Source organism: Thalassophryne amazonica, chromosome 3, assembly GCF_902500255.1.
Source record: "Thalassophryne amazonica chromosome 3, fThaAma1.1, whole genome shotgun sequence".
NCBI classification, from domain to species: Eukaryota; Metazoa; Chordata; class Actinopteri; order Batrachoidiformes; family Batrachoididae; genus Thalassophryne; species Thalassophryne amazonica.
In genome coordinates, this window is record NC_047105.1 from 67,190,658 (window position 1) to 67,208,844 (window position 18,187).

General features: G+C 40.0%; 1 protein-coding gene and 1 long non-coding RNA gene across 2 annotated transcripts in view; one reads left to right on the forward strand and one right to left on the reverse strand.

Moving 5' to 3' along the window:
* tex264a (testis expressed 264, ER-phagy receptor a) overlaps positions 1-18,187 on the reverse strand; it is a 314,175-nt gene that overhangs the window by 128,563 nt on the left and 167,425 nt on the right. The window lies entirely within an intron of this gene.
* On the forward strand, positions 9,981-15,380 carry LOC117506944. Its single transcript, XR_004559582.1, has 3 exons — positions 9,981-10,125; positions 14,638-15,079; positions 15,273-15,380. It is a non-coding gene; the product is annotated as an uncharacterized LOC117506944 (long non-coding RNA).

Genomic DNA, 18,187 nt, shown 5'->3' on the forward strand with positions numbered 1-18,187 from the left:
ACTATAAGCTTTAGCAAAAAGGAAAGTTTTAAGCCTAATCTTAAAAGTAGAGAGGGTGTCTGTCTCCCTGATCTGAATTGGGAGCTGGTTCCACAGGAGAGGAGCCTGAAAGCTGAAGGCTCTGCCTCCCATTCTACTCTTACAAACCCTAGGAACTACAAGTAAGCCTGCAGTCTGAGAGCGAAGCGCTCTATTGGGGTGATATGGTACTACGAGGTCCCTAAGATAAGATGGGACCTGATTATTCAAAACCTTATAAGTAAGAAGAAGAATTTTAAATTCTATTCTAGAATTAACAGGAAGCCAATGAAGAGAGGCCAATATGGGTGAGATATGCTCTCTCCTTCTAGTCCCCGTCAGTACTCTAGCTGCAGCATTTTGAATTAACTGAAGGCTTTTTAGGGAACTTTTAGGACAACCTGATAATAATGAATTACAATAGTCCAGCCTAGAGGAAATAAATGCATGAATTAGTTTTTCAGCATCACTCTGAGACAAGACCTTTCTGATTTTAGAGATATTGCATAAATGCAAAAAAGCAGTCCTACATATTTGTTTAATATGCGCTTTGAATGACATATCCTGATCAAAAATGACTCCAAGATTTCTCACAGTATTACTAGAGGTCAGGGTAATGCCATCCAGAGTAAGGATCTGGTTAGACACCATGTTTCTAAGATTTGTGGGGCCAAGTACAATAACTTCAGTTTTATCTGAGTTTAAAAGCAGGAAATTAGAGGTCATCCATGTCTTTATGTCTGTAAGACAATCCTGCAGTTTAGCTAATTGGTGTGTGTCCTCTGGCTTCATGGATAGATAAAGCTGGGTATCATCTGCGTAACAATGAAAATTTAAGCAATACCGTCTAATAATACTGCCTAAGGGAAGCATATATAAAGTGAATAAAATTGGTCCTAGCACAGAACCTTGTGGAACTCCATAATTAACTTTAGTCTGTGAAGAAGATTCCCCATTTACATGAACAAATTGTAATCTATTAGACAAATATGATTCAAACCACCGCAGCGCAGTGCCTTTAATACCTATGGCATGCTCTAATCTCTGTAATAAAATTTTATGGTCAACAGTATCAAAAGCAGCACTGAGGTCTAACAGAACAAGCACAGAGATGAGTCCACTGTCCGAGGCCATAAGAAGATCATTTGTAACCTTCACTAATGCTGTTTCTGTACTATGATGAATTCTAAAACCTGACTGAAACTCTTCAAATAGACCATTCCTCTGCAGATGATCAGTTAGCTGTTTTACAACTACCCTTTCAAGAATTTTTGAGAGAAAAGGAAGGTTGGAGATTGGCCTATAATTAGCTAAGATAGCTGGGTCAAGTGATGGCTTTTTAAGTAATGGTTTAATTACTGCCACCTTAAAAGCCTGTGGTACATAGCCAACTAACAAAGATAGAATGATCATATTTAAGATCGAAGCATTAAATAATGGTAGGGCTTCCTTGAGCAGCCTGGTAGGAATGGGGTCTAATAGACATGTTGATGGTTTGGATGAAGTAACTAATGAAAATAACTCAGACAGAACAATCGGAGAGAAAGAGTCTAACCAAATACCGGCATCACTGAAAGCAGCCAAAGATAACGATACGTCTTTGGGATGGTTATGAGTAATTTTTTCTCTAATAGTTAAAATTTTGTTAGCAAAGAAAGTCATGAAGTCATTACTAGTTAAAGTTAATGGAATACTCAGCTCAATAGAGCTCTGACTCTTTGTCAGCCTGGCTACAGTGCTGAAAAGAAACCTGGGGTTGTTCTTATTTTCTTCAATTAGTGATGAGTAGAAAGATGTCCTAGCTTTACGGAGGGCTTTTTTATAGAGCAACAGACTCTTTTTCCAGGCTAAGTTAAGATCTTCTAAATTAGTGAGACGCCATTTCCTCTCCAACTCACGGGTTATCTGCTTTAAGCTACGAGTTTGTGAGTTATACCACGGAGTCAGACACTTCTGATTTAAAGCTCTCTTTTTCAGAGGAGCTACAGCATCCAAAGTTGTCTTCAATGAGGATGTAAAACTATTGACGAGATACTCTATCTCCCTTACAGAGTTTAGGTAGCTACTCTGCACTGTGTTGTTATATGGCATTAGAGAACATAAAGAAGGAATCATATCCTTAAACCTAGTTACAGCGCTTTCTGAAAGACTTCTAGTGTAATAAAACTTATTCCCTACTGCTGGGTAGTCCATAAGAGTAAATGTAAATGTTATTAAGAAATGATCAGACAGAAGGGAGTTTTCAAGGAATACTGTTAAGTCTTCTATTTCCATACCATAAGTCAGAACAAGATCTAAGATATGATTAAAGTGGTGGGTGGACTCATTTACTTTTTGAGCAAAGCCAATAGAGTCTAATAATAGATTAAATGCAGTGTTGAGGCTGTCATTCTCAGCATCTGTGTGGATGTTAAAATCGCCCACTATAATTATCTTATCTGAGCTAAGCACTAAGTCAGACAAAAGGTCTGAAAATTCACAGAGAAACTCACAGTAACGACCAGGTGGACGATAGATAATAACAAATAAAACTGGTTTTTGGGACTTCCAATTTGGATGGACAAGACTAAGAGACAAGCTTTCAAATGAATTAAAGCTCTGTCTGGGTTTTTGATTAATTAATAAGCTGGAATGGAAGATTGCTGCTAATCCTCCGCCCCGGCCCGTGCTACGAGCATTCTGACAGTTAGTGTGACTCGGGGGTGTTGACTCATTTAAACTAACATATTCATCCTGCTGTAACCAGGTTTCTGTTAGGCAGAATAAATCAATATGTTGATCAATTATTATATCATTTACCAACAGGGACTTAGAAGAGAGAGACCTAATGTTTAATAGACCACATTTAACTGTTTTAGTCTGTGGTGCAGTTGAAGGTGCTATATTATTTTTTCTTTTTGAATTTTTATGCTTAAATAGATTTTTGCTGGTTGTTGGTAGTCTGGGAGCAGGCACCGTCTCTACGGGGATGGGGTAATGAGGGGATGGCAGGGGGAGAGAAGCTGCAGAGAGGTGTGTAAGACTACAACTCTGCTTCCTGGTCCCAACCCTGGATAGTCACGGTTTGGAGGATTTAAGAAAATTGGCCAGATTTCTAGAAATGAGAGCTGCTCCATCCAAAGTGGGATGGATGCCGTCTCTCCTAACAAGACCAGGTTTTCCCCAGAAGCTTTGCCAATTATCTATGAAGCCCACCTCATTTTTTGGACACCACTCAGACAGCCAGCAATTCAAGGAGAACATGCGGCTAAACATGTCACTCCCGGTCCGATTGGGGAGGGGCCCAGAGAAAACTACAGAGTCCGACATTGTTTTTGCAAAGTTACACACCGATTTAATGTTAATTTTAGTGACCTCCGATTGGCGTAACCGGGTGTCATTACTGCCGACGTGAATTACAATCTTACCAAATTTACGCTTAGCCTTAGCCAGCAGTTTCAAATTTCCTTCAATGTCGCCTGCTCTGGCCCCCGGAAGACAATTGACTATGGTTGCTGGTGTCGCTAACTTCACATTTCTCAAAACAGAGTCGCCAATAACCAGAGTTTGATCCTCGGCGGGTGTGTCGTCGAGTGGGGAAAAATGGTTAGAGATGTGAACGGGTTGGCGGTGTACACGCCATGCCCATTACGTTTTAACTTAACGTAATGGGCATGCCCCAGTTGACTAGTAGTGCAAATGGCCAACAGACATAATAACCTATTGAAATTCAGCAATGCAAAACATATCAGGCATTACACAAAAGATTGAAATAATGCTGAACATGACAAAAGTTTTTTTTCCACAGCTTTTCTCCTGTTTTTTTTTTTTTTTTTTAAACAGGTAAGTCTCTTTTCACATGTATGTCGGGTTGGGCTTGCAGGTGCGACCTGAACGCATAGTGTATGGTCCGTCGTTCTGGATGGGGACCTGCGCAGGTAAGTTGAGAGTGGGAGAGGGCGGGGGTGGTGGGCTTGGGCTGTTGGGCTCTGGTGTGTGGTGTGTGTGTGTGTCGTGCCTCCCACTGGAGGAGAGCTGGCATCCTGCCACTCTGGGTCGTGGGGCTGGAGCTGAGGCGGTGGAGGCTCTGCCACGGGGAGGATGTGGCGACGGTTTCTCCTGTAGGCCTTGCCGTTGGCCTGGATGATGTAGGACCGTGGCTCCTTGCTCACCTCTGTCAGAGTGCCAAGTTTGTCGTAGCCCTTTTCTGTCTGCATGCGGACGACTTGCACCTCCTGGAGAGGCTGTAGTGGGCGGCTCGACTTGTCATAGTGACGTTTCACTGTCAGTCTCTTGTTGAGGAGCTGGTCATGGATGTGCCTGCCGTGCCTTGCAGCAGGCTGCAACAGTTTGCTGCTCACCGGAATGTCAGGGCTCATTTTGACGAGGCCCATGTTCTTGCACGCCCTAAAACCTAGCAGTGGTTGCACCTCTCTGTCCACCAAAAAGAAAGGCAAGGCACTGCTCCTTTAAGCGGCATGGCAGTGTGACTGTGCCACTAGTCTCAATTCTGGTGCCTCCATGAGCGACAAGGCTGACTGTTTTCCCTTGCTTAATCAGTTGTTCCCCATTTGTCACTCTTTTGAAAGTCTTTAGCGACATTACATTGCATCTTGCTCCCGTGTCAACTTTCATTTCAATGCGTTTGTTGTTTATGTCCATAGTGACAAATACCTCATCTTTCTCATCTGTTTCAGAGTTAACACAGTCCACCTGGCTGTCTATCTCGACACCATCCACATAAAATGTCTCATCGTCGCATGTTGCTTCATCCACTTCAATTTTGTTCACCAATCGTCTCATGGCTCTACCTAGCTGGCTGCGTGGTTTAGACTTGCAGCACTGTTTGTAATGATTAAGCTTCCTGCAGCCGTGGCACTGCTTTCCGAATGCCGGGCAATTTTCCCGCCTAGCCGCATGGCTACCTCCACAGTTCGAACAATTTGTGATGGTCTGTGGAGCGGACTGTGGCTTGGGTTTGAGTAAACTGCTTGGGGCTGGCTTAACCATGTCGACACTGGTAGCTGCTGTTGCTAATGTCTTACTGCTTTCCTCAGTCATTTCGAGAATGCGGGCAATTGAAATGGCTTTGGCTAGAGTGAGCTCGCTATCCCTCAACAAGGCTTTCCTCAAAGTGTCACTGGTAACTCTGCAGAAGATGCGGTCACAGATTAGCTCATCTGTTATTTCTCCAAAGTGACAACACTTGGCCTTAATCCTCAGATCGCTAATAAATTATTCGATTGTCTCACCTTGTTTCTGATTTCTCGTGTGAAACTTGTGTCTGTCCATTGTCCTGTTGTTTTGTGGGTTGCAGATTTCACCAAACCTTTTTTTAGGCACTCCGGATCCTCTCTGGACTCGGCAGGAGTGACAATCCTGAAGCCTCCTTCTCCATCAGGAACACGCACCTCTGGGGCATAGACGAATGAACATTCCCACTCAATGGCCTCTGGCCCAGCGATGTTGAGGAGGATGTAAGCCTGGGTCTTGGCTGGCTTGTCATAGTGCGCCGCGGCAATAAAAATGTCATACTCCTTTTCAAAAACTCGCCAAATTCTTGGCGATGTTCTCGTTGAAGACAAGGGGGTCGGGTCTGCGAAATCCGTCCGCCATTATGGGGAAGGGGAGCGGCTTGTTGTTGTTGTTGCAGCTAACTTTAAGCAGAACGTAACAGCAAAAAAAACAAACAAAAAAAAAAAAACACTATACACTGTACACGGCGACGACAAAAAAAAAAAAAATACTCACAAGCGAGAAGGTTGATCCGGCTTCTGACACCATGTGGAAAGTTCACTGTGGGTATGAGCATTCCGATTGGGCCACGTAATACAAGTACGGTGGCCAGTGGTAAACAAACAATGCATAGAATCATTTACGAAATGATCTACAGTTATCATGAGTGTATGTATATTTTTTATATAAATATGCATACATTTTTACTTTTTTGGTGTGTGTGTGTGTGTGTGGGGGGGGGGGTTATAAGCTTTTGCTTCTGCCTATACCCTTTAGGGCACATGGGTGTGTTGGATCGTTTGCTTTGTGAGTTTACTTTGTTATTTTGGGTCTGTGTGTGCCAAATAAATTCATTCATTCATTTATTCATTCATTCTTTCTTATTAAGCCTTTACTAATTTGCATGAAACCCATGAGGTCTTCATCGCAAAGCCCATATGAATGTTCTTTATCAAGGAAGCCCAATAGAGGCCAAATTGCTTAGAATTCATCAACGGCCTGACCTGTAGTGAGTGAGACAGCTGGTGTGGATTATTATACTCACCCTGTTCTTCAGAACAAAGATAAATACAAATTTAAACAAATAAAACTTTTGATATGCGTTCAAGCAAAGCTCATCTGACACTGCTCTTGTCCAACTTCCACAGTGGGGTCCATAAATAACTGGACAGTGGCACAATATTAGTCATTTCTGTACTAATATTCTGTACTAATATTCATGTTTCTGTACACCACCACAATGAAATGGAACAAATAAGATGTGCTGGTAGTGTAGACCTTTAGCTTTCATTTAAGGGGTTTAACAAGAATATCACATTAACTTTTATAAATCATGGCCATTTGTATTCACATTGTATTCATCCGCTCTGGACATCATTTTCAACAATCACTAAAAAATAGAAACAGTATGAGACTGTCTAGTAAATCTGTCTGGAAAAGGCAGTTCTCAAAAAGGTAATGACTACATGAAAGATGGTAAGTGAGAGAAGCCAGTAAGACACCCATGACAACTCTGAAGGAGTTATAAGCTTCTGTGGCTGTGACTGGAGAAACTGTGAATGGTGCAACTTAAGAGTGGAATGACACAGAAGGATTTCATGTAAGAAAAGAGATCAAACTGCAGAAAAACTTTCATGTCTTCTTTGTTTTGTTTTGTTTTTGGGGGGGGGGGGGGGGGGGGTAAAAAGCAACTTATTTTTAGTTTTCCATTCTTACTTGAAGGGGTTTATCACTCACTCACTTGGGAGGAGGAGGATACCAAAAAGGTATAGTTTCTATGACTGAATGTTATGGAGTTATGGGGTAAAAACAGCAAGAATGGTAACAAAGGTCAGCATTAGTTCGTACAGGGGTCAGATGATAGAGAAGTTGCTCTAAATATTGTAAAAATTGTAAAAATGTGATGCAAATTATTGGTTGAGTTAATAGGATTTTAAAAAGGAATAGTTTGCACTATGTGGCATGCTTAGTTATCATGTTACAGGGTAACATGTCACATGTCGTAGAATCCAATGGACGTCGACATTGCTCTACCTTTACCTTGCAGACCAAGCATTCAACACAGTCAAAACTATTTCATTTATTAATCCTATTAGTTCAACCAATAATTTGCACCACTTTTTACCAAAATTGGAGGAACTTTAACTTCTAACCCCTGTACAAACTGAAATTGACCTTTGTCACCATTCTTGTTGTTTTTACCCCATAACTCCATAACATTCAGTCATAGATAGTACAAACTATACCTTTTTGGTATTGTTGTGATCATACAAATAATGTGGTATAGCCAGTGGTGGGCACACTTCCGATAATCCGATAACAGATAATTATCGAAGATAATGTTTTCAGTATCGGATTATCTTTTTAGATAACTTTAAAAACCATTATCGGACCAATTATCTTTCGATTAATTTTTATCCGATAACTTTTAAACCGATAAACAAAATAAACAAAGCTGAACAGCGACAAGCATTTTTAAAATTAGTTCAGCACCCACCTGTTAAAAGTTTTGTAACAGACGCATAGTTATAACCTTTGCAAACAGAAGAGAACTGCTTGTATAAAAAGCATCTCAATCCTCTGCAAACAAAGGAAAAACAGCCCCAAAAGGAAAAAGAAAAAAAACATTTTAGTGTTCATGGCAGTGTCTGGGAGCCAGTAGATGGCAGTGTTCTATTTATTTTGACCCCGGTTATGTCAGATGATTGTCAAATCAACTTTTTTGCTTTGCAAATGGCTTTTTTTTAACAAATGAAGATTAAAAACAAAACAACTGCAAAATAATAATAATAATAATAATAATAACATTATTACAAGACAGCTCTGCAGTGTTTGCACAGGCACAGTGCGAACGGTTGGATGCTGCTTGTAGCTTTCAGCAGCAGGATAACCTCACGACGGCCGACCACAATAATATATCAAACAGGTTTGATTCTCATTCGACCATACAATCGGCGATCAGGAGGTGGTCGTCAGATGTTGACCGCAGCTTCATACTTCATGAACACTACACGATGCAGGACGCACGATTAACCTGAAACTTGGTCCAAAAAATTCCTGCATGAAAAATCATCTCGCACACTGTAAAGCACGTTTTACAACATCAAATGAATGTTGTAAACAGAGAATGTGGAGAGAATGTGCGCAAACATGCGCACATTCTCTCCACATGCAAAAAATTTTTCGATGACACTTCCAGGGCTCCGTAAAAATGCCTGTTTTTACAAATAAAAAAATGGAATATTTTACAAAAGCACATTTAAACACCAACACACAACAGACGTCACATTAACGTGTTGGTTTACATAATGAATGACTGAACCAATCAGTGTTTAGCAGAGGCACGCTTACCCAGAATCCTTTGCGATCTGTCTCTTTGTTACAAAACGTCAGAATTTGTGCATTATTCAACATTAAACGATATATGTTATATTTTAACTTTGTACAAATGACAGAATTGACATTAATGGAGTTATTCTATCGGTATTAATGTTATTTATAAATCAACACCATAACCCAATATGACTTTATTTTTCAACACCTCCGCATGACCGGAGCTTTGTCATTGATACAGAGCTGGCTTTACGGCTGCTCTCAGGGTGCCCTTGTGTTGGGAGGGCTGTAATAAACAAGAGCTTCCAGCAGGGGCCGAATGTTGAAAGAAAAAAGTGTGGTCTCATTGTTTGGGTCTTGGGGTGCCTCTGTGCTCGGAACGCTGTAATAAACAAGAGCTTCCAGCAGGGGCAGACTGTTGAAAGAAAAAAGTGTGGTCTTATGTTTGGGTCTGTTGTTATTTTAATATTATTAGAAGCTATTAAATTTGTTTTACTAGTAGTTGTAAATGTACCAGAGATAATATTGGAATTTATCGGTTATCTGTAACTTCCGATACATTTTTGGGTGGTTTATTGTTTTATCTTTATCGAAGATAACTTTTCAGTTATCTGATTATCTGTTATCGAAGTTAATTTTTTGGTTATCTGTGCCCACCACTGGGTATAGCTTTCAATATGATTGGATCATTTTTAAATTCTGACCCTGTGTAATTCTTCAACTGACCCCTACCTGGCCGCCTACTGAAAATTCAAGTGGCTACTCAGTTTTTTCAAAAGAGTAATGCCTAAGGAGTATTTGTGCCAACTTTGGTGCTTCTTTCCAGAAATGAACAATTGTTACAGTTATCTGCTCCACTATCACTGCCAGAGGACCTTCCACCCATGATAACAAATGGTCATAAAACTTTGTGTTGACAATCAGCTTTTATCTTGAGGTGTAAAGCAAAGGAAAATACCTTTTGTTTAAAATAAAAGGAATTAGATCAGCATTCTTAATCTTATATATCTAAAGACTTCTAATGTTGGTTGTATTGTTGGTTGTATATGGTTGTATAATCAAACAAAATGCTTGCATATAATCATTCCATTTTATTGACACGTGTTCCTCCTGATGTGTGTTTAAGTGCGATTTTTCTGCATTATCAATATGTTGAAGTATTCTGTTTATCCAAAGGATGTGTCTGACTATTAATAATGTGTATCCACTCGAGTGTCTCAGAACAGATAATATGTCAAAATAGTTAATGTGTTTAAATAATTTAATAATTTGTGTCTGCACTATGACTACATGAAGTTTTCTGCGAGATTACACACCCTAAATGGGCGGAGTTTGGTGACGTCAGTCCCCCTTAAAAAGTTAGAACAGGGTGCTCTTCGCTCTCTTCTCTTTGGCTCTTCCAGCTTCCTCTTCTCTCTTCTTTTCTTAAACGCTTAATGTTTATTTTTGGGTCAACAAGGCCCCATGGTAAGCTAAGGTAAGCTAGCTAAAGCTACCATGTGGCTTCATTCATTCATCCTTTATTCTTCAAAAAACTTAGTTTTAACCTGACGCTTTAAGGTGAGTCAAGTCTTTTGAATTTTTAAGAGAACTTTCGAGCTGAACTTTTCAAAATAATAGCGAAATTACAGGAAAGCAACTTTTCCTTTTTGAAATTCTCCAACGTTTTTAAAGTTTTAACTTTTTCCTAAATTCACAAAGACTTTTAATCTGGCTCCAACAAACTTTTTAAAAGCTACCAGAAACCATTTTCACACTTCCATTCTAATTTTTACACTTAAGTTTATATCACGATATATATCGTTACCGTGAAGGGATTAAATTTATACCTTGATATGAATTCTAGGTCATATCTCCCAGAGCCTACTCCTGACATTTGATCACATCTAATGTAATTTATAAAAATCCACTTCTAACAGAACTTTGACCTTTAATTTTTTTTTTTCCAAGGTAAAATTTTGTGGTATAGGAAACTCATCTTGGCAGAGGCTTGCGCTCTACGATTGCGGTGCTCTTACTTTTGTTTTTTTTTGTTTTGGGTATTTCTTGGGGGGGGGGGGGGTTACAGCGATTTTCTCAAGTGCATTTCAATACTCAGCAGCGACCAGAGTTTGAACCGAAAGAGTTTAAAATGGCCACTCCACATAGGTGCACACAGTTACACCCTGCATGTACATAAAAGCCAAAACAGGTATCATAAAAGTCACTGTTTAACCAGCAGGTGCCAGTGTTTGAGCGAGTACAACTTCACTTTAGTAATACCTAAACATGTTTTCTTGAATCTCTACGCCAATACACTGTACCTGCTGAAGTAATCCGAACACATGCAGTCCAGAAAATGACCATATATGCAAATGATTCAGGAAGGAGGGAAAGAAAATGTAAATTTCTTCCACAATCTCCACATACAACACAGGCCATTTATCTTTATTTTCAGCTGAATATGAAAAGGTTCCCCAGACATGAAAATGGGGAGAACACAAAGCTGTCAACAAGTCTCAGGGGACAGTGAATACAAAAAGAAAGAATTTCTCTACGTGTAACTGTGGCTCTGCCACTTATAGGGGAGACATGACTGAAGACTCACTGTTATTCCTCATTATAAATGTAAGTACAGCAAATAGAACAACCAGGATTACTGGTAATTGTCGGATTTAAACTGTCATGACAGACATAACAATTATGCATGTATACACACACCTATAATTAGGAACAATGAAGCACAAATGTGACCACCTACTCAACTGAAAAAGGTTCAAGGAACCCTAGTTATAATACTTTCACTCTAATTACCATACAACTCCCCCCACCCCAAACACACACACACACACACACACAAGTATAAAAATCAAACCTTCTACAATTCACATCATTCCACCACAAATGCTTTATTATACTTTAAAACAACAAAATGAATGTCATTTCGGCCATCTCTGGGAAATTCTAGTGATCATTTTTCTATATTTTCTCACATCTTAGACACTAAAATTAATCAAATTTATCAAATCAAAAAGGAAATCAATCAGTCAAAAAAGAAAAAGTTGAGACTTTACATTGTCCGTCGGTGTGCGTGTGGGTGTGAATGTGTTTGTCTGTCTATATGCGGCCCTGGGACAGACTGGCATCCTGTCCAAAATGTACATCATGCAGTCACACCGTATGACTGCTGGGATAGGCTCCAACCCCCGTGACTCTTAATTGGAGTAAGCGAGTACAGAAAATGGAAGGACAGATAGGAAATAGTTGATAATTACACCACAATTGAAACTATTGTTAGTTATTATATAATGGCTGAATGGATCCTTGTAATTTGATTGGTGCTTGTATGTCACATAACATGGATTAATCGTCCCATTTGTGTTGCGTTGCATTTAGCGTGAAAATTTGGTTCCATATGTTTTGTACCATTGCACATTGCGAACCCTTCAACCTATATTCAGTTGAATAGACCACAAAGACAAGATATTTAATGTTCAAACTGATAAACTTTATCATTTTTGTACAAATATTTGCTCATTTTGAAATGGATAACTGCAACACATTTCAACAAAGCTGGAACAGTGGTATGTTTACCATTACCTTTCCTTCTAACAAGACTCAATAAGCATTTTGGAACTGAGGACACTAATTGTTGAAGCTTTGTAAGTAGAATTCTTTCCCATTCTTGCTTGATGTACAACTACAGTTGTTCAACAGTCCGGGGTCTCCGTTGTCATATTTTGTGCATCATAATGCGCCACACATTTTCAATGGGTGACAAGTCTGGACTGCAGGCAGGCCAGTCTAGTACCTGCACTCTTTTACTATGAAGCCACGCTGTTGTAACATGTGCATGTAACATGGCTTGGCATTGTCTTGCTGAAATAAGCAGGGACATCCCTTTTTGGGTGGGGAGGGAGTAAACGACCAGTGCATGGCATCATGGACCACATCATGAGAATTATTTTTGAACTATCTAACTGTTTTTCCAAGTTGACTGAGAACAATTGTGGACTCCTATTTAAAGTTCATGTTGGACTGTAAATGGACTGCAATTATATAGCACTTTTCCATCTGCATCAGACACTCAAAGCAATTTACAATTATGCCTCACATTCACCGCAATGTCAGGGTGCTGCCATACAAGGCGCTCAATACACACCGGGAGCAATAGGGGATTAAAGACCTTTGCCCAAGGGCCCTTAGTGATTTTCCAGTCAGGTGGGGATTTGAACCAAAGATCTTCTGATCTCAAGCCCAACACCTTAACCACTAGACCATCACCTCCCCATCAAAACACCAGTGACAGACACCAAAATGTAAGTCCCTTCTCTGTTTATACATTAACAAAATATCAAATGACAAGGATCTATTTCAGCCGTTATATAAAAAAAGAATGCATATTTTTTCATTCTTTCAATGTTTCATTGTTTACAAGTTTCTTCTTGTAGAAAATATTTGCGTTTTACTGCCTCTGCTGGCTGTTGGCGGACAGTTTACGTCACTTCCTGCTCTTCCCGAGTCTGCACGGAGCTCGACTAGTTAAGGCTGCTATGCCATTATAACGTTTTAAAAATAATGTTTATATGATTATTTGAGTGCACAGAGCAGCTGATTCTTTCACATTGTTAGTACAGCAATTGAATGTGGTAACTTTTATGCATTTTTAACTTGTAAAGTGAGTTCTGAAAGCAATTGTAACCTAGCTAAAAAAAAAAAACAAAAAAAACGGATTTTCAGTGTGTGCAGTTCAGTTGTCGCCATTAAAAAAAAAATCTCCACGTGACAACCACATTAAGCTTAAGTTTTCTCTGATTAGGTGTGTCGATGTGGAGACTGGACACTTCTGACAACAATATATTTTTTTGTGTGCGTGTTTTTTTGTTTTGTTTTGTTTTGTTTTAAATGCTTTGAGTTAGACTCAAATGGTCTGCACTGAGCCCGACTGGGGGAGGTGTGCTGATGTGCATGGAGACTGGCACTTCTGAGCACAATTTCTTTATTTATTTAATTTTATTTTATTTATTTATTTACTTATTTATTTTTTTGCTCTCTCATATTGCTGCAGAAATAAACCTGAGTTCTACAAGCCGTGCCAGTGTTGACTGTCTGAGTTCGCACCTTAACACAATGCAGTGTCACTGTAATGTGGTGGTCGAGCCGGCTGCACATATACGACTTTCAACAGAAAATGCTCAGTATTCAAACCAAGCAGTGTGCATTCCCCTGTGTCACACATGTCTGGAAAGCTTCATCCCCATCACGGAGCAAAAAGTCCATTCAGCACATGAACACCTACAGAGGTTCAGCAGTTTTTTTCTTCACACTGGCCCTGCTGTTCTCCTCAATAATATAATCAGTAGAATGCAAAGAAACTTTTTACTTCTATCTGTATCTATGAGAATTCTTCAGTCCTACCTTATGTTCTCCTGACTATTGCGACTATGCTGAGGAGATATTTAGACTCTTTGTAATAGATGAAACTAATTGCCACTCATCTGTCTGTCTCCTACAACAACATATGAAATTGCTCACACAAAATTCGTCGAGTATGAACCAAATACAGATATGCCAAACTAATCAGATTCTACAGAAAATATGGGAAAGGGGAAGCGCAAAAAGAGGTGAGGCTATTTGAATTATGAAATGGTAGCTACTAAGTGGATAATGTCACTTTGATTTTCCCAATGAAACAGAAACGACAAATTTTGTTAAGTATTTTTGGCTAAAAGCTGTCAAAACGAGGGGGGTAGACAACTGGGATGTTGGAACAGATGTTAAGGATTCATGTGAGGTGTCTCTCTGGTATCCAAAATATAGTCATACTGTATATAGATCAGATTCTCCAAGATTTTGCGATGTAGTGATCACCACTATTACGCAAATTTCTTTTCCTTTTTGGAAAAGCTCCATCAAAACAAGCATTTTAGGCTGCAACAATCTAAAAAAAAAATAAAAGAAAGAAAAAAGGCCCGCAAAATCCTGCGAGGACCGATAAATGTCACCTGTTGTCCAAAACGTTTGTTTTTTTTATCCGAATGTTTCTAAAATGCTTTAACTCATTGACTGTGCTTGTATATTACACATTTCTAGGCGAGTGACATTGTCCAGTGAAGAGGATGGCGACAAGTGGTACGGCAGCCCCATCAGGCCTACATCTCCATCCACCCTCAGGTCTTCACCTCCACCGCCTCCATCCACCCTCAGATCTATGCAAACTCCTCCACCGTTTCCATCTACTAGGCCTACACCTCCACCACGTCAGGGTAACTATAGATGGCCCAATGTTTGAACCTGTCACCACGTACCCCTTGAACACAAATCAGGAACAGCATGTTTGTTCGCATCTTAACACTCCTTGAGGAGATAAAAGACACCCAAAAAATCCAACGGAGGATGCTACAAATGTTGTAACCAGCGTGGCAACATCAGCACTACCGTCTCTTCTACCCCAGAGGTTTTCCCCATAAAGACAGTTTGTGATGTGGAAATCATGGAAGAAAAACTGGCAAACCCAAACTTCATGTCCGAACTGGTATGTATATTAAGTCTGGGGTAGTGCAACTCAATTATATTTTATTGGGGGACTAGCAGTGAATTTGATCTGAAACTTCCCAAGTATGATCACATCCATGCTTCTGGCAGTTTTTTCATGTTGAGTGGTTTAGTCCAGTGAACAGTAGAGACAAATTTCCTTTGTACTGTGTATTGCCTTTGTTCCCTCTCAGGTTGCAGCTGTGGCTGACGGGGGGAACAACTGTTGATGAGGCCACAAGAAGGATGATGACCTTCCTCCTACACCACCGGCCTATGCAGGCATTACAACTTAGTGGGCTGAAACAAGAAGAGAGCCTTCAAGACCTTGAAACTGTTTGAATTAATATATGGTAGGTGTGCATGTGGATAATGTTTTAAGTTATGGCGATACTAGAAAGGTGTCCCTGAAGTTATAAACATGTTAATTTTAAATATTGTGTATGGAGTGTTTGTTGTTCTGGTTGGGGAGTGTGTTTGCAGGTCTCTCGGTTGCTTAACTGGTGTGTTCAAGAGCATGTGTGTAGTTCTTATAATAATCTTAATTCATATATGGGCAATGTCATATCAGTTGAAACGGGCCCACCACCATGGTCCTCAGTTTTTTCTAATTTCAAGGTTCAAAGGTCATCGTAACTGGGGTTATACATTTCACAGCGCTCTCCCTCAGTATATCTCATCTGTCTTATTACATTTTTAGCCATGTACTGTATGCCTTGATCCACTTGGCCATTTAAGCCCCTGAAATAAGATGCTTTTTCTTTTTTGACAACTTTTGTACATGTTCTAAAGGACCAATAATGAGGAAAAGTTGGATATAACAGTTTTAGCCTGGTTACAGGATGACATTCTAATTCTTCAAAAAAAAATGTTACACCCCATACTGTCCTTCCAAAAGATTCATAAAAATCAAACCAACACCTCCTTCAGCCAAGACAGTTCTCCATTTTTCTAACTTCAGACATGTTCTGAGGGGACATTAAAAGAGACAAGTTGGATCACCACTTTTACATTGTCCACAAAGTGGCATACCATTGCAAGAAAAAAATAACTTGGGTTTGCATTTCCTCTTGTCCTTGGGAAAAAAAGGCAATAAAATGGGCATTTTTACAAAAAATAAATACATTTTGGCAAACTTTGAGGGCTTGTAGCTTTTGAATATGACAATTAACCATCTCAAAATTTCTTCAACATGTACTCTTACTCATCGACCATCTATATTCCAGATTTTGAAATATGTGAGTGCTCCGCATTCATGATCATATGAGAACAAAAAGGTTGTTTCTTTTTCATTGCTTTAAAAAATATATGGATTTGTTTTGATGAATAAGTATTCAATAGTGGGAAGGACTGGAATTCCAATGTGATATTAAACTACACAGGGTACTGTCCCAGTGTTCAAAGTTTTAGGAAAGAATGTGGTTGCGTTAAGAGAGGAGAGGGATATAAAAAAAAAGTGGTGGTTCTGAAATGAGATGTTCAAGGTCATGGTCAGTGTGATGCAAAACTTGGTTAGTTAACAGTCTCATGGCCACAATTTTGCATATATCACAAAAATTTTCACAGATGATTCAACTACCCATTGAATAAACATGATTTGATTTTCAAGGTCAAAGGTCATGGTCAGTGTCATGCAAAATGTGGAAACCCCACAATAACATATTTGTAACGAAGTGTCGATATCGTTTCATACTACACCAGTATGACACTGAAAAATGTGACTACTCTGTTGGCAGAGGTTCTTGCTTCTCTGAGTGTAGCTGTAGTTGTAGCTTGTCTAAAGAACTGTATGTGCTGACTGTAAAATAAGCCCCAAAAATGGATATCTTAGCCCATAATAATAATAATAATAATAATAATAATAATAATAATAGTTATTACCCTTATGGGTACAATCAGGGACCCATAATCAGCCCACATGGAGCCAACATGGAAGCCCCAGACAAAATTAACTGGGACCCAGCTGGGCAGCACAGATGGGGCCTGCTCATCAGCCAGTATCCAACCCATATGGGCCCCACATGTGTGTGTTGACAGGGACCTGCTTACAGTAGAATGCAAAAAAGATAAAAAGCTCTGTGTGCATGTGTGCAATTTTGATCACATGCAAACTGGGGAGAGCTGACATTTGCCGTTTGGTATGTTTATGTATTTTGGATCAAGGATGAACGACACCAAAACCAAATGTTGATAGGACTAATATTTTTTAGAGAAGTTGACAACACAATGGGCAGTGATATTTACATTCTGGACTCACACACCAATCCAGCAGGGGACAGTAAATCATCTATATATTAAAAGCATGTGTGTGTGTGTGATTTTATTTAGTAAGTTCAATGTGAAGTACACAATATAATTATGAATGGGTTAAAATACATGGATGGCACAAAAAAGTGAAAACACTTATGTTGGGAAGGTGTCGTAGCACGGACCCACAACAGGGGGTGCAAATGAACGGACAATGAATAAGCCAAAAGGTAACAATTTAATGTTGTGACACACACAACTAAACACACAAAATTTGTAAAGTCAATTAACACCAGGTGACGTGTGGGCAGGCTCGAAGATAGAAGACCCCCGACGAGAGAGAAGCCGCGTCCCACACGGCCTCCACCACCAATGGCCTGAAGAACACCGGAGCCGCCAAGTCCCGTATCCCCAGGTGGCCTCTGTCTTCGGCTGTCGACCCTGGTACTGCTGGCAGAAAGCAGAGACAAGATGAATGAGTGGAAGTCCGCACACTCAGTGGTCCACGATCTGTACACAGTTAGGAGGGAGAACCTCCACCTCCAAATTACACACTCGTGCAGCTCCTGATTAACCACTTATCTGTGAGGCGCAGTCGTCGCAGTCACACCAAACGCCAAAATCCCAGATAAGGGAACAACCACAGGACAACGGCTGCAAATGAGATTAGATTGTTACACAACGTGTCAGTCAGCAGAGAAATTACCTCTTGGTAGTCGATTTCTCGGCGGGGAGGTGGAGTTACAGTCCGGCTTATGTAGTGGTGTAGATGAGTGACAGCTGGTGCGATGAGTGACAGCTGTCACTTCTTCTGGGTCTGGCGCCCTCTCGTGCTTGGAGCCCGCACTCCAAGCAGGGCGCC